General features: G+C 38.9%; 1 protein-coding gene across 1 annotated transcript in view; it reads right to left on the bottom strand.

Annotated features, from left to right (window-relative positions):
* The window catches only part of PPM1E (protein phosphatase, Mg2+/Mn2+ dependent 1E), a 60,716-nt gene that overhangs the window by 32,336 nt on the left and 1,292 nt on the right, over window positions 1-27,088 (bottom strand). The gene's annotated exons all lie outside the window — the stretch shown is intronic.

Here is a 27,088-nt window from a genome sequence, read left to right as displayed (position 1 = left end):
TTGCCTCCCAGGTTAGTTCCACTCTTTGGGATGTTGATTTCTATTCAAATATTGTTTAGATTGTTATTATGAAATTAGGACAGGTAACAAGAGCAACTTCCAAACACAGAGGTCTAATCCACAACCAAACTGTGCTACAAATTAGCAGCACTCAGAATGATAAGATTTCTAATGAAATATTAGTCTTGCTGCCACATATGTCAATCCCTAAACTTAGGGAAAGGAACACCCAGAATATAAATTGGACTCAAGGCAAAAGCAGCTGCAAAGCAAAAAATGAGCTGATTTGACACTTGCTAAAAAAAGTCCATTAATCAGAGGAGAAATATTTATGCTTTCAAGTCAGAATACCAGACTCGAAAAGCCAAATATCTGCATAAATCCCTCATTGTATTTCCAGACTTTCAGCCACAACACAACTATTTCTGTGAAAAACGTGATTACACAATTTTGTGTGTGCGTGTTAACAATTAGTGAGAGTAGAATTAACAGACGTCCCACATCAAGACATCTAAAAAATGCCACACAGGTAACATGAAGTATATTTCAAGCTGATACTGGACCACTTATTAAAAACAGATCATGTTTCATGTAATCTAAAAGTGGTAGATATAACCTGCAAGTTGGAATTCATTTTATATTGCGGAATTTCTTCCTATTAAATCAGAGTGGTTCTTTAAAAAGCAAATTATTTGTGATGGGTATTTTTAATGGGAATTTTGAAAAAATAGCCAATACCTAATCTTAAAGTTCTCCTGAATTTCTGTTGCTATAACAACGCATGAAAACCTTTTTCCTGTTGAGGACATCTGTAGCTATTTTTACAGGCAACAGCTGGATTTGTCTGTCTGAATTTCACTTAGTGAAAGAAAAAGTGTTTTATTTGCTGCCTTTGAACAAGCTTTTAATATAATGACAAATGTCAGAGCCCAGCAGGCTCAGTAGCTGAATAATCTGGTATAAAACATGGATTACATGGCAAAACTGTAAATCAAGCAACAATTCGATAAAAAGCAGTGAGTGTCTCACACTCCCCCATGCACAGACACCTCCTCCTCCCACATTTAGCACTGGAACAACAAGGGCACAACAAGTCTTTAAAAATGAGATCTCTGATCTCAGGAGATGCCACCTTTGTACTTGAAATTTGTCTAAAATTTACCAGTACAGAAGACCAAGAGTCTGACTTGCAATTTCCTGTAGAATGAGGTGTGTCAGGCACCTGGGAACATCCAGCATTCTGAGCTGCCCAAATCCATCGAAAATGTAACAGACAACCTTTCTCATCCTTCTCTACAAAACTTTCTCATACAATAAAAGCAGCAAATCAAGTCAGTGATGAACACACAGTTTTCTCCATAAATAACTGAGCTCTCCCAGCACCTTGCAGGATTAGGCTTTGTGTAATCTTGTCCCCAAATTACAGATATCTGTAAGACTGGAAGGAGAAATTTGGGGTTCAGGCAACCAGGCAACACCCAAATTGGCATTGAGAGAAGGCCATTTTAGTTGAAAACTCCACTTTATGTTGTGCAGGATGTATTTATTAATATTATTATTATTATTGCACATAATTTAGAATATAGGATCATTAGCACGAATCCCTGGAGTGAATTGTTTGAGGATTAGGGAAGAATGAGCTGTATCCTGATGCTGATTACAAAGCACTGCTCCCATGTGTGGGGAGAGCCTGCTGGAAGCTGCATCACTGCACCTCCAAGCGCAGCAGCCTCCAGTGGTGCAGAGCCTTTCAGAGTACAAGGAGTCACAAAAGGCTACGTGGATTCCTGAAAAATTCCCTCCTGCTGTTTCCAAAAAGACCTGGTACTGATTAACTGAAATCAGAAACAGAGATAGCACAGAGACTCCACTGGGATGTTGCAAATACACAATATATGCGTTACACAAAGACAGGAACTGCACCTATGCTGGGGTGCAGGGTTTAGGAGAATATTTGCTTTATTTTTCAAACAAAAGAGAGGAGGGCATGACATTTTGTGAGCAGGGTCCTGTCTCTTTTTTCTTTCTGACTTTAGCTGTAAATACATAATTACTGTAAATGCATTCAACACCTACACAACTTCTAAACCAGCACAGAACTGTTCCTATTGCATGTGCTGATCAATAATTACCAATTTCATGCAGAGACAGGTAAATTGCCAGTGCTTCACCCCAGGACACTTCATGTTCAGACAGACGCCTACAGTTTAAAGCAACAGTTTGCAACACAAAAGGCAAAACCAGTCTCAAAATTTTTCTTAATAAGTTGCTTCCAGCTGATTGCTCACCATATCAAGATGCACGAGTTCCCACTGCAAAAGTACTGAGTATGACTTGGATGTCAAGGAGATTTACAGCCCAGTGGCAGACAATAGTTTTGTTGACACTTTCTAAGCTGAATTTATTGGAGAGCTTCCTGAAGAGAGGAGAAGCATTCGATTACCCAGTAAATATCAAAGAACATGCTTGGTGCTGCTGTTCATCTCTTGGACAGGAATTCCAGGCTTTGAAGTGTGACCTTTTGTTCAGGCCTACTGGAGTCTGTGTTTAAATTGTGTGCTGGAGAATTGGACACAGTGCTCAGCTTAGGAGTGATTTCCATGCAGGTTTATCCACAATGCAGGAAGCAGCACAGAAAGTAGAGACTAAAAGGCCCAAGGCAGTAGTTTTTCAACAATTCTCTAACAGAACAAACCAAGCCCTAAAAAAAGATTAAGAGCAGGGATATGAAACAATTGAAATTTAATATCTGAACTCTGCCAGGCTGAGGAGCACCTGGATGCTTTGCTGTTGGTAGTAAGGGAATAAAGGAAAATAACACAGAGAATAAAACTGCCTTGGAATGCAGCCAGGACAAAGTAGAGAAATTCTGTCCCAGGATTCAGGATCCATGTGAAGGCTCACCTGAAGGGCCACTCATTAATTGATTGCTCTGTTGATCTTCAAAATATGAGGCCAACAGACCCAGCAAAGTGTAGGGATGTGACAGGATGGGCAGGGAGTGGAAAGCAACTTATTTGTTAGGATATTGCAAAAAACAAGTAGTTCAAGCAACTTAAAGAATTGGAGAATGACCTTGTGTTAATCAGGTTAGCATGCCCAAGGGAGTGGGAGGGAAATCTCCTTACTTAATAAGATCAGTCTTGATTTTAGAGATAATAGGGACATAATTACAAATTGGTGAGGATGATGTGACCTCCAACCCATCTTTTAAATCCTCATCTCGAGATACTTAATGAACCTAGTGAAAGTGGAAAATGAAATGGAGTAAGGAATAGTGATCAGAGCCAAAGCCTGGTGGAGAAGTCTTCAACAACAACCACACTGAATTTTGAGGAACTGAAAGAAACATTTTAACACCACGTGAAAGAAGATCTATATGCAGCAAAACCTTTTAACACATCCTGTAAAGCAAATTACTTCAATACACTCACAGTTTAACAGTGTAGTTTGCAGCTTTAACACACAAAACGAGAGCAAAACACAGAGAAAATGAACTGGTCTTTCTTTGTAGTAACCTTCACACACATCTTCTTGGATAACCTTCCCAAAATGTGGCCTTTCCTGTCTACTATTTATATTTACTGTGGCTGTTACAATGGGTTTTGGAAGTAAACTCTCAGCAATCAATCTTTAGAAACACAACAGGACTTGGGTTTTGCACAGAGGGATACAAACATCTGTAACCCTGCAGGTGCTACCATCTGCTCAGGCATTAGAATTTGCACCCACAAATACAAAACTCTTGCAGGCACTATAAATACCTTTGGTTTAATATTCTTGGTGATTTTATGAATGTTTTAAAAGTTAAAAGCTTATGCACAAATGTTAGAAAAAATACATATGTTAGAAAAGGAAGAGAGAGGTTTAGAATGGGTGTTGGGAAGGAATTCTTCCCTGTGAGGGTTTGAATTGCAGAGAGAGGATTGCTGCCAACAGTGACTGACCTTGAATTAGGCCTCAACATGATAGAAAACACTTGAATTTTCCTCATTTGCAGACCACCAGCATTCAAAACACGAGTGACAATGATCCCCCATGTGCTGAAATTCTGAAAAGCTACCTTTAAACAAAAGGATCAAAGTAACACCACAGCATTAGTAAATCTCTTTACTGCTGTTTTTCCAGATGAATTGTTTAATATCAAAACCAAAGAAAAAAATTCTAACCTAGTGACTTCAAGATGACATTGCTCTCTGTTCCCAATTACTATGTGATCCTCAAGCTGAAATCAAAAGTTGCAACATAAATTTAATGCTATTTAAGAAATCTAGGGTTTAAAGAAATTTAAAGCAGAAATAAGAACAGAGGATAGCTTGGGGGGAAAAAGAAATCAGTGGAAAGCCATGAAATTTCTCAGTGTTCCATCCTTCACGTCACAAATAATCTCTCTGGAGATATAAACACATTGGGAAAATTCAATTAATGCCTTCAAACTGACAAGAGTGGTTAAAAATAATAAAATTAAGCCTTTTTAATCAGAAAGCATTGCCAAAAGGTGCATCCAGTGAAGGCCAACACTGATTCCAAGGCCTGGCCACTCTGACTGGGAAGGATCCCACTTAATGAGCCCAGAGTGTTCCTAAACCTCCTGGGTCTGTCCTGAGCCATCCCCTCCTGTCAGAGCTCCCAGAAGTGCTGGAAGCTCTTCCCAGATCTCTCTGGCTGGAGGCTGGGTTGCTCTGATATATTTCTATGGAATAATAGAAAAAAAAAAGTGGAAAATGTGAAGATTGCGGGCATGTTCCCTGGAAAAAACATATTTGATCACAGGAAGTCAGCAGCAATCCTGACCTACAAATTCCTTACTAAAAGAAGTTCCTCCCACTGTTGGTTCCAATTTATGCTCATTTTGAGATGAATAAAAAAAAAAAAAATAAGAGGAGAAAAGAGGGGAAACAAAACAAGTATTTTGTTGAGAAAATACTAAGGCACTATAGAAAGAGTTTTGGTGTTGTTATGGAAACCCAGAAAGCCCAGGCTAGGAAAAAGAAAAGTGAATAAAGAAGCAATTTCAACTGCAAGTATAAACATGTCCTTGCTTCCCGGAAAAAGTCCTTCCAAAGGATTTTGTTGATGCTGCGCATCCAAGCAACTGAAAACTACAAATTCTTCCCCAGAGAAACACAGATATAAAATTTGAAATCCACTGTAACAAAATAATAAACAGGACAAGGAATAAAAAAAACAGATGGAGTTATCAAAGTGTTGTTTTCACACCCACAAAGAAGCAGTTTGCTGAAAATGCAGAAAACTTCAGACATTCTGTTTTAAGTAATCAATAGAGCGGTGGGAAAGGACAGGATTCTGTATTTATCTGGAGAAAAATAGTTCTCTGCTCCTCTCCCACATTTGTATTTGCATTTCATACATTTTGAGCAGGTAGCCAAAGAAATAATTCTGTTCTCTGAACATAAATGACTTATGAAATATTGGTTGTTTTATACAAAGCTACTCTGAATATGCAGAATAGACTGCAAAAATCTCCATTATCTATTAGTCTATAGTGCTTTGCACATGAAAAGTTAATTAAAATATATTTCCTGACACAACCCTAAGTTGCATCAAAAAGAATGGTAATTAAGTGCACAGATATAACCAAGTTTGGCTTTAAAATTCTCATTCTACCATTAGGTAGAATGCTCAATGAAATGGCACAAATCAGTCCTGCTAATGGCATAATGCTCTTATGTATCTGGATAATCTGCACTGCTCAGGTATCCTGGAACTCGTCAGTTCAGGATCAGGATGGATCCTTTAGGGAAGAGCACCCAAAAGTGTCCCTTTCCCTACAGAAGGACAGAGGTGCCTGCACTGAAAACACCTTTCCACTGCTTGAGAAAGAAAAAAAATGGATTTTTCACTTGTAGCAAAGATCATCTGCACATGTAAATCAACAAGAAGACAAGAGAGGGTTTCTCATCAATTCTAAATATTCAGGGGGTAGATTGTCATTGAATCCTCAGCGGTTTTAGCACCAAACATCCTGCCTGCACCTACTGAACAATTACTGCTGCTGATGGAATAATGGGCAGGAAATCAACTGCACACATCCAATAAGCACTTCTCTAAATTAGCTAATCTTTGAAAACAGTTTCTCTTCCTCACCAAAACAAAACACCAAAAAAAATCCCCCAAGGGCAGCAGACCACAGAGTTCACATTATGGACCCAGTGACTTCTAAATTCATTCTGGAAAGAAAACCATTTTTACTGCAGCCATCCATCACTCACCCAGCTCAGGAGCTTTTTACTCCCTGCAGGGCAAAGCCTCTTCATCCTCACTTCTGTCATTTTAAACCACAGAAGGGAACAAATCACACACCTCAGACTAGGGGGTTATTCTTTCTTAGACCAAATTTTTAAGTCATTTTGTGTAATCGCATCGAGGATTTTGTGGCTGGGAACTCTGAACTCAGGGATCTGAACTGTGCTGACAGTAATGGTACCAGTTAAGGAAAATCACTGAACTCTTCATGCACATACATTTGTACATAAATAAATAAAAATCAAGCAATATTCACAGAGGTGTTATCATTGTAGTTACAGAAAAAGACTGAACTGCACTCAGTTACTGGTATTAACTTTGGTTTGTTGATTCTATGCTCTTGCACACACCTTTAGCTCCAAATTCCTGTCAAACTCCTTAATACTCTTTTAGTAAAACTCAGAAATAGAAACATGGAACTTAGCAGGATCTAATGGGTCTTTTTTTGCGGGGAAAAAGAAAAAAACAGGTGAAGGAAAATTCATATGATTTTTCAAACTGAAGCATTTTACCTCATTTTGTGAGGATACTCACAGAAAGCCACCCTGTTTTCCAATCTACTTTAGCTACACACACACAAAGCCAAGGCTTTATATATAGAAGAACACAAAAGTGCCCCAGTAAAATACAGTCACCTCTCTATTTGAACCACTGTATCTCCAGAAATACAGTTTCAAATTCTAATGTGCAACAAACATTCCCATTGAACATCCTGGTGGGCACCTTCACTGCCAGTTCTGAGCCAGGAGCAGAATAATTGCAACAAAGAACCTGGGGAAATGGTACCAGAAAATGTATTTTCCTTTGGGTCAAATGGGAGCAGGACTTGAGAAGCACCAGGATGGTGTCCTGCTGCCCTCCTGTCCCTACTGCACTTATTTCTTTGGGGCACAGAATTAGTTACAATCTCTGCCATGAAAGATACAATGCACTGATTTATCCCTAATTAAGGATGAAGTAAAGAAACAACATTTGATTGTTATTTACCTTTCGACATCTGTCGGCCTCTTTCAAATACAGTGATTTGAAAGGGGAGAAGAAACCTCGCTAATTGCTCTCAGAGCTGTGTGAAGAGTTCAGGCTTTCTGTTTCTGGGTTTTTGTAGGGAAGAGCTATGTTTCAGATGTAGTGTGTGTTGCTATGGTAATTATTATTTTACTGAATGGTATACATTCAGAACTGATTTCATATTGTCAGACAGCAATTAAACAGATTAGGCTGTGTATACTCACAGTTCTGAAATATTTCCAATTTGTTTTAAATTTTAGGGCATGTGAAAAGCACTGGCCTGGGAAGTGAAATATCAATTCAAAGGGCAGCTCCAGCTGTAGAGGTTTCCTCTTACCTCCTCCTCTACTCACAGGCCAGGGTATTTAGGAGTAGAGACACAGCAGGACACTTTGGGGCCTCAGTTCTCACTCTTTCTATCTCCTCATCTCCTGCTCATTCTCCTGCTGCAGACTTGAAATCTCTCTTTCCAGATGGCTGCAGCAGCAGCTCCAGTAGCCATCCAAAACTGAACATACTGGCTTCCATCTCCTGTTATCACCCTGCTCCTCAGAGGAAGTTTTCACTTGCTAGCCACTGAAAAAACCTTAATGAAGATAAATTACTTTCCTCATCCTGCAGTCCCTTTGCCACCATCAAACCTCTGAAGGCAGGCTGGCATCACTGCACCCCAATTTGATCCCCAGGACACCTGAACAACAGAACCAAAGCATGAAGTGCTCACTCTTCACAAATTCTCTGATTCCAGGTCCAACAAGTCCTTCAGGCTGACAATCATTTCCAGATTTATTCAGCCCTCCCAGGTTATGGAAACACAAAAGAAGTCAAGGAAGAAAAACAGGAAGCAACATGATTTAATTTTCCTGAGAGATTCCAAGTATCTCAGAGTAAACAGAGAGACAATATTCCCCCAGGACAAAAATGATGCTAAAATTTGTGTAACCAAACCCAAGAAACCCTTTGGAATTTTATTTGCTAGGTCTTAGCTTGGCATAGGAAGAAAGTATAGCAGCCAGGATAGGAAGTTAAGAAAACTCAGGCTTGTGCTCAGCTTTAATACAGGTTTTCTTTGGTAAACCAATCAATTCCAGAATCCTATTTTTCCCCATGCTAAGAAATAACTCAAGACAAAATTTAATCCATGTGAGTAGGGATAGTCATGGAGATGAATGATGAGTTTGAAAACTCTTGGATGAGAAACACTTGAAAAATGTCCAGAATTGTCAGGAAGGAAAGGAGCTGTACAGCTTGTGAACAAAGGATAATAATCTCCAAAAAAAGAGCAAATGAAGCCTCAGTTCTGTAGGCCCATGGCTGGATATGTGCAGTAATACGGGTAAAAATAGGGTGTAGCTTTAAACTTTGTGGGGAGGACACCTGACAGACAGAACAGCAAGAGAAATGATAAGATTATCTAATTATCCATCTATTTTCCTGGTCATTCTTTCTCTCAAGTAAATTATTTTCATAGGTTGACATATTACAGTTTGTGGGAGCAGGTCAGTGAGGAGATCAGGAATGAGTCAGCAATGGAAGGCTGATGGAAACATTAATCTTGAAGAAAGCTAAAGGATGAGAGGAAAACAGAATCATCAAAGATCAGAGAGGGTATAATGGGCACAGAGGGTCTGAAAGGTGAACAGACTGATGGCTGCACAAGGGAACATCAGCCTGCAGGAAGCTGGCACAGCACAGGTCATCAACAGAGAGGAAACAAATTGACTAAAATAAGATAGAACCTTGAAAATTAGGATGAAAATAATTTGGATTCCAAAAGGATACATAATTTACCCAAAGGATGTAATGTCCTGGCAACGTGAGTGAAGCAATTGTACAGCATTTGCTATTTCTCCTGGTGATAAGGAATCAACATAATCTGGGCATTTCAGACAGTTCACAAAGGATTTGGCATCCAGTCAGGAAAGTCTTGACTTATCTTTTTGTCCCAGTTCCCAACCCTGTGAACAGTGGGGGCTTTGTGTGGCACCAGTGTATTGCCACATAGCCAGGTTGTTCACAACAGCACTCACTGCCAAAAATCACCAAAACAAGAATGACTTTTTTATGTCTTTTGGATAAAGCTGTCATTTCTGTAAAATACACATCGCTGGGTATCCCTGACATATGGTCAGAATAATTTAGGTTGTTTTCTTAAATACAACCTTCTCTTAAGGCAAATTTACTGCAAGAGCTATGGAGGGGAAAATTACACAAAATGAATCAGTTCCAAGGGAACTTACAATACATATTTAATTCTAATAGATACTGAAACTCTCTGTTTGGCTTAATTTTCAGGCTAATTATGACTAAACCAAAGTGTTGATTCCTTCCCTTTCCTATGTGTTTGATAAAATTTGGGTTTGTCTGGAGAGAACAGGGAAGTACAGACAAGGTCATTCACCTTCAGCTGCTGAAAGAGCTCAAAGGAAGAACCTGAACTTGCATGCATGCAAATGGTTAACTGGTGACAGGATTCCACAATATGAGTTTAGGAAAGCTCATAATCCCCAGGTTTCCAAAAGGGCTGCCACATTAAAATGCAGTGGTAAAGGAACAGATCATTCTTTAAGGCCACACTGGCAGCTGAAGTGATTGTCACAGCAGAGTCCCCAACTTTTCCTTAAAATGGTTCTAACAACATGCCTCAGCCTTTGCCGAGTTAACTTGCAGTTAGCACGTGTGAGGCTGAGCTCAAAGTTATTTTAGGAGCCAACTGGAAAGGAGATTCAGCCTTTTTAAAAATGGAATTGTTTTCTCTGGTTTAAGACTGTTTCCATGGAGAGACCACAGCATATGAACATCTTTAGGCCAAGTGCTTTGCTGCGGGCTTATCTGAATGGAAGCACCACAGGAGGAAGGATAACTGAGGCCAGTTGTTTAAAATTCATGGGCCTCCTCCTATACTTAACTCAGGAGCAATTTATTTTCATTATTTTGATCTGTTAAGCATTTAAAAGTTAAACAGTGCTATACACACCTTCTCTTAAGCGACATTTATTAATATAATATTTACTCAGGGTAGAATAAACTTAGTGGCAAAAATGTCATGCTGTTGGGTGAGGGTGACAAAGTGGCAGGAAAATCACACTGTAGATTAATGTAAAGGGATGCATGAGGGGAAGAAACATCCATCCTAAATTCACATACAAAACAGTGGGCTCTGAACAGAGTATTGCCTCTTGGGAGAAGCATTCTTCTGAGTTATAATGAATAGGTCTATTAAAAAGGCAGTTTACTCTTCACTAAAGGAAAATAAAGCCAACAGAGTGGTGGCAGTTACTGGAAACAGGGATGTTGTTATCCTACTTTATAAACCCTGCGTGAATATTGTCTCTGATTGGGATCTCAGTCCAGCTTCTCTCCTTACAACTTCCCCTCCCAGTACAGACAGCAAAAAGTACACAGAAGGCAATAATAAACCATGAAAGGAGTAGAATATCTGCTCTTGGAGGCAGAACTAAGAGTTTATACAGTTTAAAAAGTAAATATATTGGATATGCTGTGTGCTCTTGCATGCCTCTGTAAGGCAAACCCAAAATTCAACCTTTCCCCTCAAAAAATGTTAATTGGAATTTGGCAGAAACAAGTTTTGGGATCTAGGAGCTAATGTTTAAACTTGACAGACTGACAAAGATTTACCTAAGTCTTGAGAACATTTTCAGAGCTTAAAAATGCAGTTCCCCTCCAGTGTGCTCACCCCATCACATTAATTGCAGGTTTAATCTGTGTTTCACACAGTCCAATAATTCATGTTCAGGCTCCAGCTCTCAGGAATGTGGGTAGGAATGCCATGGGCCTTTTCCAGTCAGGAATGTTATGGGATGCAGCCCATTTGTGGTGGCAAAGCCAAACTAGGGCAGTCAGCACAGAACTTAGCACAATTCAGTGTAAATGTCTCAGTTCCATGGTCACATCTCAGGAAAATTAGGGTCAAACCAGTCGGATATAGTTCCAGTTTTTGCTAATGGAAAATGATCACCTGAACTACCTTAAAATCCAGTATAAGAGCCCTCCTTTGTTTATTGCATGGAGTTGTTTGTTCTGTGGCCGGGCCAGGAGGACACCTGAACACTTCTCCCAGGACAGAAGGGTCATTAAAAACCTGACTGGAAGAAGGACAGGAAGAAAATTTCCTCTGGCAAGTCAGGATGTTGCCACTTGCTCTGGCTTTGCTACTCATGATAAATGTGAGTGTCAGGCTCTCGGAGCTGAGTCCCAGATCAGACAAGCTGATCCTCGGAAGACAATGGTTGAGTCTAAGAACATTTTCTGTAGCTAAAGAAATTCCATTTAATAGCAGAACATTTACCTTTGACATCAGTACCTCTGTGTACACGAGAGGAACAATTTACCCTGACATTTTCCACAGCAATACTCTGTTCCATTACAAATGCATCATGTTCTTTCCATTCTTATGCATGAAGAATAATGACCTTAAAAGTAACATTTCAATTTACAGGAAATTTTAACTAGCACAATCACCATCCCCAAAGGAATATGATATTGAAATATTCTTCTCTTGAACTTTGCCAAACACAGTGAGATATCAACACAAATAACAAACCTTTCACTGATTTAACGCACTGATACTGTGGTGAGGTATTTTTGCAAGGAAAGGTTAATTTGCTCCTCTCTGCACAAATAATATTGATAATTAACAGACAGTCCATATTCACTCACTCAAACCAAATTTCCTGAGATGAACAGGGATACAAAGAAGCAAAATTACCAGATTTTGCCCGGGTTCTTTGACCTGCATTTCTTGGACTAATGAGAAAGCATCTCATTAAAATGCAAACGAGCAGCCCACGTGAAAGGAATTCCAGCCTACCAACTGCCTTTGTAATTTCCTGTATTATGACAAACATTTCTAAACACAGGCAGACATTTTCTAACCACTAACTGCAGATTTTCAGATTTTTTTAGGTCAAGATCCCTGGTTTACTATCAGTATACACTATGATATGTATATATAGGAACCCTTTTCTTTTCCTATAGAACAGAAACCAGCTCTACAGCAAACATGGGTTAATGAAACAAGGACACTGATGAGCCACAGAAGTCCTGTCAGCCACAACTCTGTAAACAAAATATGTCAGCAGAAGGAAAATGGAAATGTTCATGTATTTTCCTTCTTGAAATTCAGGATCTGATTCTGCTGTTTGACTGCATCTCTGGGGATAAACTCAAAAACCAGACAGGCTTGCTTTGTCATGTTTCTCCTCTGGAGAATTTTGAAAAAGAACCTATTTGCACCAGTGAAGGTTGAAAAAATCTGAATCAACACTGACACGCTCAGCTGGTTCCTCCCTCCAAGACAAGTGAAACAAGAAGATTTGTATTTTTTATCCAACTGAAGCCATTGCCCCCAATGGATTTTACACATTCACAAATATATTTATGATGCCTCATTAGCCTGGCATGATGAATAAACTCCATCAATCAACATTTATTTTACTAGATTTAACTGCTATTACTCTTGAGTTGAAAAGGAAATGAAGAAAAATGTAGGCTTGTAGGAGCTGTTCTCCCAAGGGCTTTGTTAAGGATGAAGGAAAAAAAAAGTAATGGAATCATTTAGGTTGGAAAAGACTTTAAAGATTAAGTCCAACTGTTCCGCAGCACTGCCAAGGCCACCACTAACCCATGTCCCCAAGTGTCACATCCACATTGCTTTTAAATCCCTCCAGGGACAGTGACTCAGCCACTTCCCTGGGCGGCCTGTGCCAGTGCTTGATAACCCTTCTGTTTTGTTTTTCTGTTTTTATCAGGGAACAAGAATTACTCATCTGCTGTAATTATTCTTGTTAACAGCCATATCTTCCAGCAGGGTGAGGGCAGAAGGTGCACTGCCCCTCACAATAAGAACCTCCAAAGTTAATGGGAGCTGCATCAAGAGAGCTGAAAGTGATGAGCTTCTGCTCACTTGACAAGGAACTGAGAAGTCAGGAATTGGTGACGTTGTTGTGGCTCTTCATGTGCCACTGTCAGTACCACGTAAATCACCAGCAGAAGTGCCAGTGGTGTGAAATTTTAGATGAGCACTGACTGGGGAAGGGGAGCAGGAACGCTGAGCTAACCCCTGGTACTGCAGCTGGCAGAAATTGTGCTGAGATTTAGCAGAGGACTTGGGTTTCAGGAGTGAAACCACAGCCTCAATCAGCCCGAAATTAACATATATTTCTTTCCAGAGCCTGTGCATGCACATCTGTGTGTGTATCCCTTTAAAGATAAACCAGCAAGCAGACAGATGTTGATTCATGGAGAGTTAGAATTAAAATTGCCTCCTTGCTGATTACACCATTCAGCACGAGGCTGTTTTGTCCTATTTGATGTTACTTTTTCATTGCTGAATGCTACAACATTGTCTCATCTCCAGTGTCCTTTAACACCATGTTCATAATGCCACAAAGGTACTAATTGACCAGAACATTCCAGTGTGTGTATTAAGACTTCCATCATGCAAAAATAACAACATAAATGGCTGGGTTTGCCTGTGCTATCTATCTGTAGATAGGTAGCTATAATCCCCAAATCTCTCTATATCCCAATCCCTCTGTTTTATCTCCACAACAATACTGAAAAAACCCACAACAAACCACGCTTACATTATGGCATATTGAAAGCTCAGCAGAATTTCATTAAATAGCTGCATTTGCTTTGTTTGAGATTACAAACACAGATCTCCCTCTTTCTGGCAATCCATAACCCAAGATATTTGGCACTCTATCAACAATTCCAGACTTGGAAGGATTATAGATGTGCTGACAGTTAAAGGGAGTTAGAGTTCCCTGCCTAAGACAGATAAGTAGCATGTACTTTTGATAAGTCCTATCAGAGCCCCACTCTGACAGGAATTCCTCCACGATACCACTAAATCTTGCACCGTGAAGCTCATTAAAGGCGCTGCCATTTGTCCCACCAGAGCCTGAACTCCCCTGTCACCAGTAAATATATTCCATTTCTTTCCCCAATTACATACACACTGCTTTATATTCCAGATTCAGAATATATTCAAAGATCTGGAGGCAGGGGAGATGGAAGGCTTCTGCAAGAGCACACAGAGATCCAGCCCTGTGCTTAATCTGGTGAGCTGTAAGACAAAGCTGTCCGGTGGCTTTGTGTCAGAGGAATGAGCTGAGTAGTACAACACAAATTCCACCGTTTGTAAACATTTCATTCCCATCATTTGCACAGGGTTGCTCTGTTGAGATGAGGAGTTTGTGGAGAAACACTGCAGTTGGGGGGTTCAATCTCAGCTCTTTAGTTGCAGTGATTCCTCCCCGTGCCAGGTTTTTGCGTTATCATTACCCACACGCAGAGCACAAGGATCCCAGCCAGCTCCATTCAGGAGCAGCACATCTAAGTTGACTGAACATTTTTCTCCTACAGGAATACCACGATGATAGGTTCTGCAGAATGTGGTCAGACTTGTGCTCACTTCACTGGATGCTACACCATTACGAAATCCATTCTGAAATCTCTTCTTGCCTTCAATATAATTGGGAAAATTAACAGAGCTCCAGCAGCAAAAGCCTTGCTGTATGTGTAATGAAGATCTCGGATCAAACATCTCAACAGATTCTCTTAAAATAAGTGTATTATAATTGCCTAGATTATTACCTGCCAAAGCTCAGTGGGTGGGCTCTGAAGGCCTACGCTGTCAGGAATCCCAGGTTCTTAGAATCCTGTCATATCTGTCTGCATCCACCCCCTCAGTGTTTCCAGTTTCCCTTCTTCTGCTTCTGAAAGTAATTCCCTTGGTAGCTGTCACATTAAGATATTGGGATACAGCCTTCCCACTGCACTTTTGGATTCCAGCTGAACCTGACTGTCAACTTCACTAACAGAAAGTGAGTACAACCTCCTCCAGTGCCTTGAGATTAATTTGCCTTGAGCTAATGAAAGTCAATTTCTAATTTCAACCCTTAATTGTGATCAATAGGGCTTGAATGAAACTTATCCAGACAAACAGGGAGAGAACTGATAGGCAGAATCCATATCCAATGTGGCCATTTAGGATTACGTGCCAGCCAGATTGGATTCTTCAGGTTTTGGTATCTTTCAGGAACAGGGAAATGACAGCTCAGAGTTATCACAGGAGCAAATCTGGTGAAGTTGAAGAGCACAGTAAATGGATTTAGAGTCCCACAGATTATCACTGTTTTTTACATAAATGGACATTCCATAAGGTGCCTCATACACTTTATTGGGAGAGTTCTGTTCCTTGCTGGTGTTAAGGCCTAAATCTTGACCAAGCCATCACCTCTGACTCCTTACTCCCTCACATTTACTCTAAATCACCTTAGAGCATGGTCAGCTTATTTCAGTTCCTACGGCATTCCCTGAGACACAATGGAGAGGAAAACGTCACAATTCTCCTGCATTCTTAATTCAGAACAAAAAACCCACCACAAGACCTTGCACATACACACGCCAACGCATCATTTAACCGATTCTATATTTTTAATAAGCTTCCAATCAGGTTATTTTTAACTAAGAAAACTCATTTGATCTCACTGGTGGCTCATGGAAAAGCTTGTTGGCTACAGATAAAAGCTGTTACAGACAGGAGCAGGGCTGTGCATTTGTGTGCTTTTTTTCTTATTATTGAACACCACGGCCAATATTTTACAGAGATAAAATAATCAGAACGATATTTTCAAGCCTGATCTCAAGGGCAACACTTCCCAAAGTGCTTTGTTTATGCTGCCATTTTTCATGAACTTTCCTGGTTGTTCCTACCAGTGTTATGATGAGGGCAACGATTTTAGACACTTCAGTGTAAAATTTCCTTATCATGTCACTTCCCCTTGCTCTAAGTGAGACTGGCAGCTTGTATTTGCTACTCATACTCGCAGTAGTAGTCTCTCCTCTTTTCACAGATAGTACTACAGTGGTTTTATAACTACACACAGAAAGCAGCAGTAAAAGTGTCAGTAAAATTAATCAGCCTTGTATCTGTTTTAAAAATACTGCCTTATCATGCATGTATTTTGGTTTTTCTCAGATTATGGTTACAACAAATGAATAATAAACCTTTGCAAGCAAATACAGAGAGGCATCATCCTCATACAATTGAATGCATTCACACAACAGAGATGTGTAAACTATCTTTGGATCCAGGAGGTGGAAAAGAACAGATGAATCTGTGGAGAAGAATAATACTTGTGGAATGTTTTCTTTTACAGGATATGTTGGATATCCTGTAAAAGAAAAATGGAATTGGGGGAGTTACAAATATACTTAATATACTATACTATATAGAGTATATACTATATAAATATACTTAATACTGCAAATTCCTTATTTTGATATTAAGTCAACACATCATTCCACACTTCAGTTCTGCCAGCAACAAGCAGAGAACCAGATCCCTTACAAAGGAGGAAGAAGAAATCTAATAATTACCAACTCCTCTTAGATATCAGAAAGAACAAATGACCAATCCCATCCGAACTGGTGTGAGTTCATCAGCACCACATTCAGGGGTAACTTGCCATGTCAATGTCCTTCTGTTTGTTATGAGATTTCCAATATATGAGAAATTCTTATTTCCCATGTATAAAACAACAATAGGAACTGGTAGAGAGCGATAGATTTATCTTTTCAAGCTACTCCTGGAAATCTAAAAGCATCTATAGCTGCTTAGACCACAGAAACACTGAATGAACAAGACAATTTGGACCATCTGTTTACCTTGTCAGACTTCCTTTGCCACGGAAGAAACACTTAACTCTGGCAAAAGAGAATGGTGAAACTTAAGGAAGATGACAACTCTACAAATCCATAGTTATGATATTTCAGCTGTTGCACTACAGCTACATCATTGACTAAGGAGTATGGTTGGGGAAAAGGTGCAGCTTTCCCCAAGGAATCAAACAATATCCAATTTTTCACCTTGCAGAGGGAGAAGTGCTGTAGTTTGTATCGATTTCAGCTGTCCAGCCTTTAACTGGAACTGATTGGGTGATTAGGTGCAATCAGTGTTTTACTGGGAGGTTTAAACACAGCCTGTTAGGTGAGGAGCTGGCAGGTAACTGAAGTGATCATCCTTTTAATTGTCTGAGCTGATCCAACATTTCAGGTCTAATTACTCTCACAATTTTATTTTTAAAATTATTTTCAATTGACACTGTGTCTATTACATTTTCTCATTCTGCCCCTTTCTTCTTGAAGTGTTAATTGGTGACTGCCATGTCTGTTGGAAAACAACCCCACTGACATTTCAGACTGTTCTTTTTTTAAGGCAAGTTTCCAAGCTCTTTGATTGCAGAGTAAAAGTCTAAAATGCTTCGAAGTACATTTTTCAGAAGCAAACCCAACACCAGAGTTTCTTCTCAATTATTTTAAATTTACATCAGTTGTATCATTTTGAGCTAAGTTGTGATACAGTGATTACTTAGTTTGGCAGCACTTTCTAACTCACCTTTTCTTTTGCACATTCTGGTTGTAGGAATTTTTAAGGCATTTTTTAATGCCATTTTTATATGGGACTCTTCTAGAGTCTTGTCAAACAAGACTCCCAACTGGATTAGTATTTGTAGCAGCAGCACAATATAATTATCATTTAATTTATAACTACAGAAAGGCATGAAAACTTTATCATGGAACAGGAAGAGGGCGGGAAGAAAAGATCAAGAATTAAAAGGATTTTCTTAAGTGGAGAAGAATTTTTGAATGTTTACTTTTAAACCAAAACTGACTTGCTCTTTTCTTTTTTTTTTCCCCTATAAATTTTTCCAACCTCCTGCCCTGCTTTATGTATTTATCCTTCCTTTTTCCTAGAAAAGTAAAACAAATCATCTTCCTTAAAATAAAGGATAAATATAGAGTAAATTAATTAACTCAGTTCTGAGACATAAGGCTTTATGAAACTGGAGGATGTGTTAGTTTATTCTTGGATTTAAAAGCAGCAATTTTTGAGGGTCATATCCTGTGCCTTTTTATTTAGCCCAAACTTCCTTTGACATAACTTGGAAGTCCTTGACATGCTAACAATGCGGATTAACTTACACACACACTGTGTAGCTTGGCATTTTCCTGGAACTTCCCAGGTTTATTGTTGCTACCAGGATCACTACCAGGTTTAACACCTCTGAATGTTTTCTGTTCTATCTGCCAGACAGCCACAGGCAAAAAGAACACTGTCATACCTCGTACACCACTGAAAGGAGACAGTTGAATTATTTTATCAGTCTTTCCAAAAAACCTTAGAGTGCAGCCTGAAAAGCATCTGGAGCTGGTAGCAGGATATTAATAGCAAACCCCATGAAAGCAAGAGCATGAAAAAGCACCAGATCCTTCTCCAAATTAAAATAACAGCAGAGCCCCGATACCTCACAGTGATGTCAAAGTACAAACACAGCCCTGGGTAACCAACTTCAGCTCAGGAACTTGGCCATGACAAAGAAATTGAGGAGTTTCTCTATTTTGCAAACCCCTTTCACAGACTGACAGTGATTCTCTAAGGAACGAATGGGTGGGTCAGGTTTGTGGTATTATTTAACTCTTTCTTCCTCTTTCTGTTTTATTATTTCACACTACCTTGATGAGCTGGCTTTCATATCTTTACAAACATAAAACAGACTTCCTCAAAGTGCTTTCCTTTTTCTTTCTGTACTTCCTCAACAGATGTTCTTTGTTATCTCTATTTCAGAAAACCAAAAAATAATACTGTCTCCACAAGGCGTAAATTCCAGATTTAATATTTTAGGGGTTTATTCCTGTTAAGATGCACAGACAGAGCATGGAAACAGGAATTGCACAACTTCATCAGTTTTCAGAGGACAATAAATTAAATTGAATAGTTTTTAATATATTAATGCAAAACCAGCTTTTTATTAAGTAAACCATATATTTTCTAATATATAAAAAATATATATTGTAATTGGTTTTTTAAAGCTATTTAACATAGAATTACATTAACAGAAATGGCAGAACAGCTTTTTAAAAGAATGATAACCTAAATATTTAGAGTTCATTGTGTTCTGCACTGAATTTTCAACTAGGATGAATTAAAGAAGTATTTTTCAGACTTACTGTATTCTACTCTATATACTCCCTGTTGACAAACCTTTCTACTTGCATCTCCCAAGACACAGGAAGAGTTTGTACAATTTGGGGGAGGAGAGAAATATTTTTAGGTTATTTAGTAACTTTGTAGGATAAACTATTTTTTCTCTAATCCCCAGAGCCAGATTTAGAACTTTGTGGCTTGGCTCACATTTTTGGAGATGACTTTATTGCATGTCATGGACAGCATCAGCACTTAGGAAAACAATGTGAATGTGAATTGTGAGGCGCTAAACCAAAAGTATCTGAAAGCCAAAAATGCTTCTCTAAAATTAGTATACAATGTAATTAGTGAGATTTGAAGCATCCTGTATGATCACTTGGGTCATTCCCAATCAGCCAAACTGAGAGAGGTTGACAGCAATGAGGAAAGTTTAAAGCATTTCAAATTGGTTCTCAGCTGAGCAATGCACTGGGGAAGGGGAGCAGTTACTTAATGCAGGCTTGGCTCCTCTCCAGCCTGGACACACATCCCCAGAACCTGCAGCTGCATTTCCCACTCACCCCAGCGGGAATTGCACCAGTTTTACACAGTGATAACTCTCACTCTCTGTTTATATAGAAGATAATTATTTCCATTGATTTACACAGTTTGTACCACTGAGGTAAAAGGTTAAAAGCTCACACTTCTGTTTTATCAATGCTTATTTCTACTGGGGACACTTTGACCAACAATTCATTTCAGCTTTGGATCAATTAATTTTCTGCTAAAACCTGGTACTTTGTATATTTTAGAATCTGAATTTTTTGGAGTGCCAAGAAGGGGAGACATGAAGTTCATGTTACACCAGGTAGATCCCTCACTCTCTGAGGAGCAAACTTCAGTGAGAAAGCAGAACTAAGAACAACCCAACACCCCCATGTTCTGCAAGCACGAAATGCATCTGTCCCAAACAGGACTGTTGCTCTAATCACCAGAAATATTGAGCTTCTGACTTCTCATTACCAAACATTTAGGTTTTTACCCAGCTTTTCAGAAGAAAGTGGTAATAAAAGAGCTGAGAGCATAAACTCTTTTTAGACAGGGATCTTTATAAAGAAATACATTAATTCAATCATATTTGCCTTAAACACAACAATGAGATGACAAACAGAATGACACCAGTTATAGGAAAAGTTTGGAAAAGGCTTAGTTTAAAATAAATGTCATGTTGTGTACCATTAGTTTATAACTTACTAAATTCCTACTTTTTATGCAGGTTGGAATTTTAGATAATTTATCACTGTTGTCAGCTGGTCCCAGAGGTTCCAATAGGAACTGAATGTTTCCCTGGATTTTCAGGTGATCTATTACAAACCAACAAACCAAACACCTGATTTTTAACATTTATTTTGTTGAGAAAAAGAAAACAACAAAAACGTGTTGAATTCTCAACTAGAGCATGGGGGTTTCAGCCTCGCAGAACTTTGAGTTAGGACTGAAAGGAACAGAATCATTCTGGCAGCTAATTAATCTAACATGCAGAGCACTGTGTTTGTAACACTAACGAGGAACAACTCACCATGTTCATTTCAGCTCTCTGAACCTCAGTAAGAAGGTCGTAGCCTGAGGTGAAAGGAACAGCCCTTGAGACAGTGCCAAGAAGTTAAAATGCCAAGGGCCTATTTTTACACGCTGCTTCTATTTTTAGTTACACCGTGATGGAAGTACAGAGCCTATGAAAAAATCATATTCTCAAATGAGAGAAAGTACTCAAATTCTTCACTGTAAATGAAGAGCAGGAGAAAATAAACTGGAAAAATTGGTATGTACAATTTAACAGGCTTTACTGGATCATCAAAGGCCAGCAAAAACAGCTTCAAAATCATATCCTCTGAGAAAATGAAGGAGCTGCCCACAATTTTACCCAATTAATCAAACATTCCTTTTCTTGTAATTACAGTTTCCCACTTCAGGTTTGTGTGCACCCAAGCCCATTTCCCCATGATCAAAGTTTAGCAGCCCACTTTGTAATCCTGCTCCGCCACCAAAACCCATCCAGCTTCAGAGTGCACAGAGAGTTCAGAGCTGTGAGCAGCACCACAGCTTCAAATGCTACTTCAGTTACTCAATCATTACTTGCCCTCAGCTGTTTTCCATCCAATATAAACATAAACTGAGGTAATCCTCCAATCTGGTTAACTTGTTTAACTTCTGTATTAATTATAGAAGTACCCAAGGGCAGCTATTTCCCACGCACTCCTAATTTATGGCTCTGATGATTACTTCTTTATGAAATGTCTTATTAAAGGCGGGTAATGTTGTTTCTTCCTAATGAAGTACAAAGGCATGGCAGAAATGTTTCTGTAAAACAAGTCCACAGTCTGCAATCATTTTATCTAATCACTAGCGTGTTATAACAACAAAAATCTGGAATATTTGGTTAGTAATTGAGATTTCAGCCAAGCCAAACAGGAGGCATAAACTACAACACATAGCAATGACCATTTAGCGGTGTCATGGGTTTCTAACATGTCACACACACATATTGTCCAGGATACATTTACTTTTATAATAATTTGCATTACATAATTGTGATTGCATTGCATAAGACAGTCTTGCAGCATGCTTCAAAGAACATCTAATGTTTTAAACTGCTAACTCCATTTCATCCCATTTCTCACGTCTTTCCTAGACAGCGAGAAGAAAAAAAACCAAAAACAAGCAGGCACCAAACAATGGGAAGAAAGAAAATGGTGTGGAACAGCCAGAGAATATTTCAGAGTATCAAATATAGTAATAAATAGTATTCTCATTACCTGTGTACTGCATGCTCTGTTGCTTTTGCTTTTAATGTGATCATGTAAGCAATTTAGCCAGACAACAAAAGTGAATGAGACCAAACATCACCGACACAGCAGCCAAGGCAGTGAAACTTCTGCTCACATAATGCAAAGCAAACTAAAAATTTAACCTTCTAAAAGTTTAACCAGCGCATATGAAAAGAACAACAACTAAGTTCTTCAAAGAACAGGTGGAAAAATACTCTGCCACTGCTGAAGGCAATTACAATGAGGGATTTTAAGGATAAAATTGTTCTATGCAGAGTATTTTGTGCAAAAAAGAATTACCAAACAAACTCTCCAGAGGAATGAAGCTCATCACATCCAAAAGGTAGAGTCAAAAGCAGTTTCACACGATGGCCAATAAGATTTTAGTTTCAAAAGTGGTTGTGTAAGGTCCAAAAAAAGAATGTGTTAGCACAGATCTAATTGTTCAGTCAGTTTGTGCTCAAAAGCAAACAGCCTCACTTAGGAGGAGCAGAAACTGTGCAAATTGCTCTTGGGTCAAAAAAAATCTTGGTGTGAAAAGCTCCTAACAACATTAATTCCCTTTAATGTGTTGTACTACCAGCAACGTTCATTGAAATAAAAGCACTGGAATGAATATATTTCCATAATCTGTTCACCAAGAATGATTTTTTTAATGCTATATAAAGCAACTTCCAAGCATAGTCACCCTCATGCTTGAAAAACTCAGCATCCTTTTAATCATTAAGTAGAAAGTTTTGAAATGTCACCTTATATGTTAACCATTACGAAATGTAAATCTGCAATTTGGATAGCTCATTTGAGCTGATATTCCTTTTTTTAAAATGAGTATCAAAATATTTTATTTCCTTCAGTATTTTTAAAAGCGTGGGAGCACGAGCTGAATAGAAACAACAAGAAGAATCCCTCAATGTGTAGAGAATTAGTTGTGTTTTGAAATGTTTATTTCTAAACACCACCTCTTTTTATAATGATTTCCAGGCTAGAGGGGATGAAATGTGTCTGCCATGACATCACCAGCATCCAGCACACGGGTTCTTTTTGAGAGTGACAACGCACTAACAGCAATACTGAAGCTCTTGAGTTTCTGCACACACTCCTGTGGGATGATTTAGGATTTCTTTACAGAGAAACACTGGATTTCTAGCACCAAAATCCCTTGGGTCTGATGTCAGCATTCTCAGCCATACCCAGCCAGCTCAACAACCACCCTCTGGAAGGGATTCCTAATCATGGAGGGGCTCCTGGGAGATGTTAGCACAGCTACAACCTGGGGATGGGAAATCCCAGACTGGTTTGGGTTGGAAGGGACCTTAAAGCCCATCCAGTGCCACCCCTGCCATGGCAGGGACACCTTCCACTGTCCCAGGCTGCTCCAAGCCCCATCCAACCTGGCCTGGGACACTTCCAGGGATCCAGGGGCAGCCCCAGCTTCTCTGGGCAACCTGTGCCAGGGCCTCACCACCCTCATAGGGAACAATTTCTCCCTAATATCTAATCCAAACCAAGTTTAGACTAAATATTCCTAATATGGAGTCTAAATATTCCTAATATGGAGTCTAAATTGAATGTTCTCGATCCAATCTCATTAACCATAGAAAATGCCCCAACCAGGTGCACCCAATATCCACTCCTGCCATTCATTGTGGGCACAGGCCAACATTATCATTTCTATTGTAAAACCTCACAAAAGATGATGAAAAAAGCACTATGTTAAAAAGGATGCAATGACTTTTTTGTTGGTCCCTGTGATTAATATTAGACATGGCAAGTAGTTAATTATATTTCTTAAAAGGGCTTTGAGATTGCAATCAATAGAATTGATTATAAAAGACAAATTATGAAGGAGTAAAATATCACAGCCTATTTAATATGATGCTAAGAAAGCCAATCCAGCACCATATATGAATTTCAACTTAAAGTGACAACAGCTTTCATATGATAGGGGTTAAGAGAGCAAGTTTAAAACATGTGTATCTGCTTTTTAAAGGGAGAGAATTCCATCTCTCCACTCAAGAGATGGAGACGGCAGGAAGAACAGTTTTCAAGAGCTTACTTTATAAATAAAAGGATTTCTGCTCATGGAAAATTACCATGAGAAGGTCTTCTTTAATTTAAAATTGCAATTTGAGGGGCAAAACCTCCATTCTCATTTAGTGCCCACATTTTATGTAACTCCAGTGTTAAAAGGGTGAGCCTACATTGCCTTTCTTGATTTCTTTTTATAGTAAGACTGTGGGAAATCCATAACCAAAAAATGTTTTCTCTCTTTAAGAGAAAGGATCAATTAAAAAACCAACTTCAAATACTGCATTTTATTGGAATCTAAGTATTCTGTGAATGTTGCACAGCATTCTGTGAAGAAATCAAAAAGGGCAGTGCTTAGAAGTTTTTCTTTTCATGTTCCAAGTCAAAGCAAGATTTTTGCAGTCCTCAAAATAATCACGTTGTCATCAGGGACTTAGTTAAGCACTTAAGATGACAGAACAATAAATTTTAGTTTTATCTTACTTACCATCTTCTGCAAACTCAACACTGGAGAAGCAGGGCTACTTCCTAAGCTTGTTCAAATGAAATTGGAATTCCTAAGTGAACATTTGAAAGCAAAACTGTTGAACCACCAAAATCACTGTAAGTAAACCTGAACCTAGAAATGATACCAACTATGTCTATTCCCATCAAAGCTTGGGGGGAAAAAGAGAAAAAGAAAAGCAAGAAGAATATACAGTTGAATTTTAAAAAGTATTTCATTTGCACAGGAAAAAAAGCATAGCAGCAAGACAAATTTGTTCTTCCTGGTGACACAACTTGTAAGAGTCTGGCTGTGTCCTCTCTTGGCAAGCACAACTTTGCTGACTTGTTTTTCAGAGGTCTTGTCGAGAACCAGATTTTTAAATGCATCAGATTTAATAGAAGTATCAGGAGGAAGAGAAGAGTGCATGATACGTAACTTTGTTACATCGAGTTAGTAACTTCCTTTAAAATGAGTCAGAAATCAGGTCTGCTCCTGATTCAGCAGGAGCAAGTGATGAGGTCTCAGAGTTAAAGTTTTAAGGCCTTGGTATGTTTGTTTCTACAAAGAAACCATGTAAATTATGTATTTTTCTCTTGAATAGCATGGTATAGCTATAGCCTGAAAGCTCATTTTGTGGTTATCAGCCAAGGTTCCAAGGCAATCCCTTTTTAACTATTTTCTCCATCTAACGCACCTCCTATTGATGGGTTTCATCCTGTGGAGGGTCACTAAGAAAATACACAGTGCCCATTTTGTGGCATTTAGACAGATACAAAGATTACATTAATCTAATTTTCCAAGCATATGTTGCCTCTAGGAAAAAATAACAGGAACTGGAAACCTCAAAGGGGAACATGAGTCTTTTGGAAAAGGGCAGGAAAATCTCATAAATAAGAACTCTTTGATACTGATCTACACAGTGGCAGAAAACCATTATATTTTGTCATGATTAGCAATATGTTCTCATTTCTGAGATGGTCTTACTTTCCTCAAAAAGATCTAAAGCCCTGTGCTTAAAATAGCTGAAAAACAGCTGTTGGATTTTTCACAGCAATGGGTTTTATCCTCATGCTACATAGAATGCAAACCAGTCATTTGACTAATATATAGTTGCAGCAAACATGCCTTCAGAATAGTCTCTCCTGCTAATGACAAACCAAGGAAATAGTCCCTTTTACATGAGTTTTAATCTGCTTTTTTTTTTTTTTTTTTTTTTTTTTTTTTTTTTTTTTTACACTATCACAGCTGTTTGGCTCAAGAGCAGCTTTACTCATATGCATGAAGTTTCCCACCTCTGGAAGCATCTGACCAGTTGAACCCTTGGCTGTAAAGGGTGAAAACATTCTGCTTTTGCCTCTTTTATAGTCTTATCACATTTTAAGTTTCTCTGGCGACTGGAGAGTGAACTAAAAATACAGTACCTTACCTGAAGAATACTTTTGCATATTTGCACTTACCTCAGATTCCACCATCATTCAAGAAAAAGCTATTTCAGTTTAGCTCTGTCTTAGAAGTTGTTCAATTTGTCTTATAATATTATTAAATAGGAAACTATTTTCTTACAACATGATCCCCTGCTCCCCTAATTTTGAGGTGGACCTTGATTTTTGTCTAGAGAAGGAAGCCTGCATTGATTTCACCACAAACAAAGCCAAGGGATGCTTCATTCAGTGGCCATCCAAAGATTTATACTGAAGGCTGAAACGACCCAAAGAACCACAACCTGGCATGAGCTGTCTCTATAAAAAGAAACCTCTCAAAATGTCTTTTTTTATTTTTTGCTTATTAATTTCAGCCATGAATACAAGCTTCAGAAACTGGGGAATCTGGAGTATGGGGACAGGCAGAGACAAGGGATGGGGGAGGAATTCCAGTTCATTTCATAGGTATACTTCAAATAATACTTTCAAATAATCTGCTCCACGTCTAAAACTTTATTCCCACTAACGTGACTTTGGATTTCACAAGCCTGTTTAAAAATAACCCAACAAAACACGTCCTAAATAGGTAGAAGGGACTTGCCTCACTGCTCTCTACCACATCCTATGAATGTGCTGCTGTATTCCAGAGACTTTCCAAAGGTGGCAGGGCGAGCATGTGTGAATAGGAGAGCTTTGTCCTCTGCAGCTATCATTGTGTTGTCTCTACCGTCCACAAACGCAGAGGGCAGATGAGAACTGGATAGAAACAGACCATGCAGTTGTAAAACCCGGTTCTTTTCTCTCTTTATTTATTTATTTCTGCGACTGAGTAACACCTCTCATTACAATTACCGGCTCAATGGCAGAAAAGCTCCCCGGTGTGCTGTGCAGATTTTCACAGCTTCATTTGTCTCCTCCTGTGCCATCAGTTTAAAAAGGTTCCTAAAGAATCGCCACTAACAACCGTTTCTATTTCGAGCCTTCAAAGCCGGAGCTGAGCACAATACAAGGCACTGGTAACTGATCTTTAGGTTTCAGTCCACAGACTTTC

Source organism: Corvus cornix, chromosome 19 (genome assembly GCF_000738735.6).
Source record: "Corvus cornix cornix isolate S_Up_H32 chromosome 19, ASM73873v5, whole genome shotgun sequence".
NCBI classification, from domain to species: Eukaryota; Metazoa; Chordata; class Aves; order Passeriformes; family Corvidae; genus Corvus; species Corvus cornix.
Note: the sequence above shows the minus strand (reverse complement) of the source record. Positions and strands in the feature narration are given on the sequence as shown.